At 37.8% G+C, this 7,852-nt stretch overlaps 1 long non-coding RNA gene across 1 annotated transcript; it reads right to left on the reverse strand.

Moving 5' to 3' along the window:
- Positions 1-1,111: 1,111 nt before the first annotated feature.
- On the reverse strand, positions 1,112-7,240 carry LOC110487099 (uncharacterized). The gene is made up of 2 exons (XR_002468177.3): positions 7,006-7,240; positions 1,112-4,231 (listed from the first exon to the last, which is right to left on the reverse strand). It is a non-coding gene; the product is annotated as an uncharacterized LOC110487099 (long non-coding RNA).
- Between the last annotated feature and the right edge of the window lie 612 nt (positions 7,241-7,852).

Here is a 7,852-nt window from a genome sequence, read left to right on the forward strand (position 1 = left end):
GTAATCGCAGCAAAAGGTGGCGCTACAAAGTATTAACTTAAGGGGGCTGAATAATTTTGCACGCCCAATTTTTCAGTTTTTAATTTGTTCAAAAAGTTTGAAATATCCAATAAATGTCGTTCCACTTCATGATTGTGTCCCACTTGTTGATTCTTCACAAAAAAATACAGTTTTATATCTTTATGTTTGAAGCCTGAAATGTGGCAAAAGGTCGCAAAGTTCAAGGGGGCCGAATACTTTCGCAAGGCACTGTAACTCAATATTTGAATTATTTATTTTATACACTAATTTTTGCTAATTTTTATCAAGTGCGTCAATGATTTTTGACTGCACTGTGCCTTTAAAATGCTCATGTAATTAATGGGTACATTTATCAGTTATTGATAATTGATAGTTATTGATCACCACAGTTTATGTCCTTAACATGTGCAGAGAACGTCAAATTACTGTAGTAGACTGTGAATATGGGAATGGAATGCCTGCTTCTAGCAGGAAGACACACAAAGGGTTTGTATCCATGTTCCAATGTTAGTGTATGTGTATCTTTGAAAAACAGAAGTGTTGTCAATATCAAAAATAGATTATATGAATTACCGAAGACCTCTACAGCTTTTTTGAAAGATATGTAACAGCATTGTACTAAATGGCACAATAACAATTGCTTATTGCTTTACACAAGCGTTTTAATATTTCACAAAATGATTGTACATAAATGTTTTTAGATGTAATATTAAATAGGTTCCCCATCACTGTCTGTTTATACGATAATTATATATATCAAGGCACCCCATTTGTGTGTCACAGTGAATTGTTATTCTGCATGGTATTGGATCCGTCTCGGTCGAAAGAGCAGCCCTTGCCTGCGGCTGGAGCAATAGCAGGTGTGTCTATTGGCCTGATGAGAGCCAGACAAAGCGCTTGGGTTCACACAAATGATACAGATGGCTGCAAGCTACCCCTGCCACAAACTGAGAATGTGTTAAAGAGAAAGTGTTAATGTTTTTACCCGTATCATGAGCTTGGAGAGGGCATAATAAAAAATAATGATGTTTTTTTCCCTTAACTTTTCATCTGATGTTTGACTTCTTAAAACAAGAAACTAAAAAGGCAATGCATCGTAATTACTTTTATTATGAAAGGAAAGAGGCTCAAGGCAAGCATAATACATGTTCAAAAGAAGGCTCAAACGTTGACAGTGAATACTGTACTGTACCAACTAAATAACAGCAGCATCAACATGCGTAAAGCACCCAACATGCTTGGAGGGGAAACTTTGCATAAACATGCAAAGACACTTGTGCACAGAAAGGTACCACTAAACTGATACATTGTGATAGGAAAAGGCCACAGTATATCACAAGAACATCACATGTCAAAGTGTGAAAGCACACTCATTTGGTAGGTGTATGACATCTGCTTGAAGTGCATAACATATTTTTCTGTCATCTATTGACTATCTGTAAACATGCTACTCTATAAGGCGTACAGTTAAGTAGTTGCCCAAAGAAAGAGCCACAGACATTGTCCATAAAGGGATCGTCCAAGGTGTGATAATCTGTTCAGATGTAGCACACTGCTAACATGCCATCTGTAGGCAGTGATATGCTTTATTTTATTTCAGATATGAAAAGGATATTACATAGAACTATAGCAAGATGTTATCTACGACAGAACTACTGGAATGAATCTTTCGACTCATCCAGATGTTCATAATTAGGCACAAGTTACGGCACAGTAAACATTTCAATAAACCTCATTTGGTCATTTAGATTTATGACTCTGGATCCTTTACATTAAAAGTGATTTGTCATTTTTTTGATTGCAGACATTGAATAGTTAACACTTATCCCACTGCTGACATCAAACATCTAAGGCCCATTGAAGCCTCCCGAAAAACAATGAAGTCTCTTTAAAGGATACTTTGAAACATTGTCTACCTCTCTTTCCACGATGGCAAGAAAACAAAGAACCTGGGTGACAAAGATATGGATATCAATGTTATGTTATAGGCTGGCTGATGTTAAAGGAAATATCTCTCTTCCAATTTCAAAAAGTATCAACCAGCTCAATGAGGGTCAGGGTCTTTGTGAGTGCACAAGGCGCTGGTTGGCATAAATGTAACTACATTTGTTTTTTCTGTGTAAGTGTATTTTTGTTTGAGCGATGCTTGATTGATTGTTTGTGCATTTTGTACCTTGGCCAAAGTGGACAATTGAAGTCAAAAATTCCACAGGATACACTGTTTATATACTGAGGACCTTGCCGCAAACAAGCAACTTTATAGCTTCAAGCAGCATTCAAATGTTTTCCTTGTTCTTACATGGAGTTTTATTCCTTTACTACTACAAGTACACAATTGAAATGTAGGCCTATTTGCAGGAGGAACTGTTGCATAGAGCACCTGTAGCCCTTTCCTGCAGTCAAATGACCAAAAGTGGTCTCATGGGTGGAATGTTATTAATATTTCTCATAGTTTCATAATTAATAAACATCCAGTGTTGCTATGTCAAACAGTTGTGTTATATTTCAGTATTCTGTGATGTATATAAAATGTAATATTGGGATGCAAACTCAAAATGTAATACATTTCAACTATATATCTGACTTGGTAAAATTGTCTTATTTTTTTAAACCCATAACCATGTGCATAAGGTGTATACATTTCTTCTGAGTAGATTTGTTTAAGACTACTAAGAAACACTGTGTGACCCTAGTTTAGCCCACCGCAGTAAAGGGTTAAGGGGATGGGGTAGTGAAATAATGCAATAGTAGTGGCAACGAGTTAGCCTGGAGTGTGTCTTCGGGAGTTAGATATGATAGCAGGTACCTTAGATGATGCCTATAGTGTTAGGCATTTGGTAGAAGTGTTGGCCATTTGGTAGAAGATGTTCCTTATAAGTGATTCCATATGAAACCAGAACAAATAAAATACCATGATTTAGGGATTTTCGCAACATTTAATCCATAGAATGGTCCTTTGGAGGAAAGCATAACTGAGAATTACTAAATCAAAGTTGCCATATTATGGCATTTTTGCCTTACCCAGGCCTCCTGTAAGACTCCACAATCTTTCCTCTGTAGATGCTAAAAAGCTAAAATTGGTGTCATATTAAACTTTAACGCTTGCTCTGTAATATGAGTAGTATTATGATTTCAATAACATTTTTGTACATTCATATATATTTATATAATATTATAATATTTATATTATATAATATTTATATAATATATTAATATTTAAAAATACAAACATGAATATTGAAAATGTTTCAATATATTGTTGAACATAATATACTCTAGGGGCATATCAAAGTTCCATGGTGGGATCTCTGCTAGTTTTAATTTTATTGACCGTTTCATATTGAGAAATTGGCACAGCAGGCAATGTAACCAATCACAGCCCTCCTTTTACTTGCATCATTGCACATCATGCACATTTAAGGACTCCTGGGAAAGGCCAAAATGTCATAAATATGACAACTTAGATAAATTATTTCTCAATTATGCTTTTAGATACAAATGTCAAATATATGTCAAATATATGTCAACAATCTTTCTTACAAAGGACCATTCTATGGATAAAATCTTTTTTTTTATCTGCAAAATTATGTCCTTTTTTGTCCTGGTTTCATATGGAATCACTCGTATGTGTTGTCATTAGGGTAATAAGGGCTGGCAATTACTGCTTATGACTGCAGTAATTGGTGAAGCAATTGATACAACATGTTACAATAGAGCAGACAAAGAAAGGTTTTAGGTGATGCATGCTCGAAGGCTGCTTCTAATCCAAAGGTGCCACTGGTGGTTTGGCACCAGCAGTCATACAGCATGTGGTCCTTGGGCAAAATGGATAAACAAAGTTGCTCCTCGAGCATTGCAATATTTGACAGTGCTTCAGTGTCAAGGGAGCTCCTTCTCCACACGGAGAAGGACACTGCAATACAGTGTCGAGGGAGCTCCTTAGGTCCTCCTTAGACAATGCGGTAGTCAAACGTGTCCTTCTCCGTGTGGTCTGTCCAGTTGGAGGAGGGCATGCTGCGGTATGGGTCCAGCAGGATGCGGAAGCAGCGCACGATGAGCAAGGCCAGGGCGATGAAGAGGAGGAGGACGAAGACAAAGGCAGCCTTCCCCTCAGCCATCCTGGACCCCTCATCCATTTCGTCACTGCTCCTCCTGCCTTCCTCAGATAATCACTTTCAGATGTGGTAAGATACTGGAGCACTGGTGGCTCCTGTAGTGAAAGCCAAACCAATCAAATATGAGTAAATGCAATGTATATAATCAGTGGCTACCTGTCATTCAGGGCAGGTGGGGCTTGCCTGTTTTGCATGTTATTTTGGCATTAATACGTGTCACATATCAGTTTGCAAATAATGCAACAAAAAATATATAATTGAGTTAATTAAGCCGCATACAAACATGGTCTCTTTTTTGTTTTCTTGAGTAAGGCAGCTCCAAAATGCAGGTGTTTCAGCTTAGCTTAGTGCTTTCTGTGGTGGTGGGGCAAACCAGCAGAAAATATGGAGCATTGTGCCGTGATTGGCTCAGTGTTCTGTCACTCATGGGGACACTACGTCACCACCAAGTCTAAGGGTACATAGAGTTACATTAGAAGTGACCATCCAAGAATGCTCAAGGTCATTGGCCACAGATAAAATGACATCAAGTCCCGTTATACAGTAGCTTTAATGAACTGATCAGGTCAACATCATACTTTCAAAATATTAGCTAGCAGTCATCATCATGAATCAAGTCGACAATCTACTGGCAAATCCTTTTCAATCCTTGTCATATGAAGAGAAATAATGAAGAGAAATTATAGATAGAATGCATCGGTGCTCATCGCCCATCGCCCATTGGACATAAACATTACAGAACAAGTTGAAAATCGCAAATTCAACAATGAGTGGTTTGGAAGGAATCAGCGGCTAACTAGAAGTACTGCAAAGCAATCATTAGCCTGCAATTCATTGGAGTGGCTGTGGCTGTGTGGTCCCAAGTCTAAGATTAAGGGTCTCTTTTCCTAGTTTAAAATTATAAACATTTAAAATTGGCCATGCTGTTAATGAAGCAAGATTTGTGCCGTGCTCAAAACAACTGTTAACTCAGAACTGCAAAATCTGACTTTAGTGAGTACAAGACAATTGGGAACTCGGGTAAAATACGTTTTTAACTTTCATCCAACTCGGAATTGTAAATCCGGAATTTGAGCCTCTATCTAGAGCTACAACCTTAAAATCACAGACATCAACAAGATTCAACCATTTTTTCCCCCCCAGGGTTTCCAGTTGTCTTGAAAGCACAATAAATCCAGAGGATGCCAGACTTTGATGACAAAATTGTTCAAGTGAGCACATCACAAGGTGAGTCCAAAAATGTCTTGTATGATGCTGCATAAATTATTTAATATGCCAGGGAGACAGTATTACTTTCCTTGCTACAGTATACATATGTGTATGTTGTGTAGTAAGCTGTTAGTAGCCCATATGCCAATACTTTGGTCTATTTTTCACCTCTTAATTTCACCCGACCAAGATTTAAATGCTTTGAATAGTTCAGGCTCCAAGCAGCAACACTGTTAGAATGTTTTGCTCTCTCGATTGTGAGCTTTAAGAGGCTCTTTTGGGCTGGATTTAGGCCTCATGGTTCTGTAAGCATTAAGCGTTGTCACAGAGATTGAGAACGTCACCTGGGAGGGGATGACAGGCAAAGCCGGTAGTGTTATGTGATGGCTTATGGTGAGGATGAAGACGAAAGAGCCCGTTGTTCTAGACATATCTCTGCCAGTGACTCTCGGGAGAGAAGCCTTCAACCCTGCTTCTCTGTGACGGGCAGAGGATGAACATCTTGTAATCCATCACACTTAGGACTCAAGAATGATATTTCACCCTGCTGACTTATTGTGTTGCTAGAGGAAAGTGACAGATGATGTGGCAGTAAGCACAGCTGAAGGAAAAGGAACCAAAACGAATGTCTGGTTTACGGTAAACAAAAATTCAGTCTGATGTGTATCGATATTAGTTAATACAATATAATTGTTGATGAATTGAAGCTAATATCCATCTAATATCTAATATCCATCTATGATTAAATTAATAATTTAGACTACAAAAAAGAGAGAACATGTTTAAGCAGTGCTTTTGATATAGGCTACCTTCTTCAGTTCTTTAATTCTGTCCCTTCAAGGTACTATTGTTGAGCAATTAAGTCTAGCAACCGCATTTTTAGGCAATATAAAATCAAGTCTCCTCACATTTACTTGACCATTTTGCATTGTCCTCGGTTACAAAAAAAAATCAGGGAGGCAGTTGACACATTAAAGAATATGATTGTTCATGCCTGTGTAGACATGAACAGAGTTGACTATCAAAGTGGCAAGAGAATGAGTTTTGGTATGATTTATGACTTACTATTCAATTCAACAGCTGACTTCTAGTGTCATTTTGTAGGGTGGGCTGTGAACAGCATTAATTAAATATATATTTTTATTAGTCAAACTGGAGAGAATAATAGTATGGTATGATGGATTCCATACGTTTGTTATTGATTCTACAGTGTCAGAATGCATATTCTAGGCTATATCTCATAACAAACACATATTTGCCTGGGATCGACTGACTTCTGAAATAATGTGACAGAATGGCACGTGTTGCGCATTGACAAGCCACACCATTTTGAAAATAGAAAACAAGCTATTTTTAGAAAACAGGACACACCCTTAAATAAATGTTTATTTTAATATGTTTTATAAGAGTTTATAGACTATTAGAATTATTTTCTGATAGAGTGTTATTGTATCAGGGCAACATTGGGAAAATAAAAGGAAAATTCAAGGCATTCTCTCGCCTGTGCGCAGGTGCCAAAATGACACAAAAATAGGTTTTTCTCTGTCACTCAATGAGCAGCATGGCATTGAAACGCTAAAATAAATGACCAAAACATGATTTAAAATAATTAATGTATTAGGCCTACTTTAGACTAGCGAGAAGATGGCGTGACGCTTACCTGTTGTATCAGAAGAGCGCGGGAAATTCCGTCAGCGCGCGCACCAAAGGCAATACATTTATGAATAGCCACATATTTTTCAGTATTTTGCGAGAAAAACAAAAACAAGCATTTTATCTAAACATACCCTGCTCTCCATTTTCAATCTCTTTCTTTCAAGCTGTTAATATTTCTGCCTGCTCATCCACCCAGAGCTTTTGTCGTCCCCCTCACTCACTCCCACCAAAGTGATGTAGTAGGCTATCTCGTTGCCAGTGGCAACCTGTTGCCATAGTAATCCATCCTTACAGGTGTAAGTGCACGAGAGAAAGCAAGGTGTGGTTCTGTCTGTGTGTTTCATGACATAGCAAATTGACAAGCTTCTGTTTGAGACGTACGAATAATTGGTTCTTCCACAACCTTATTGTTAGATAATTGTAAAATGTGCAGATTATCTCTACAAATAGAGAGATACATCGAAAACACTTAATTCTGGCGTTTGATATATTTTTTTTTTAACTTCGCTGCAAGAAACATGTAGAGAACCCTTGCACAGACTAGTATCTTGGTTTTGACTCATATCCCATTCCCCGAGTCCCCCGATAGTCCAGGCTACCAAACTATTGCCCAATACCCAAATGATTTTTCATAAATAAACAATGATGACCATGCAAGTCAGTTTCTCAATGGTCTCAATGGTCTGTGAGTAATAGGCTATATTAGACTGGTAAAATGTGATTGAATTACTTGATTCATAATATAAGCAGACCAATACTGTTTTGGGTCACAGAGAGTGGGTTATTTGACCTCAGTGTTCGATGAGCATGATTTGCTCTGAGCCAGACGTCAAGCAGTTAGTCTTCCACAT

The sequence above is a fragment of the Oncorhynchus mykiss genome, chromosome 2 (assembly GCF_057628025.1).
Source record: "Oncorhynchus mykiss isolate SJ-2025 chromosome 2, ASM5762802v1, whole genome shotgun sequence".
NCBI classification, from domain to species: Eukaryota; Metazoa; Chordata; class Actinopteri; order Salmoniformes; family Salmonidae; genus Oncorhynchus; species Oncorhynchus mykiss.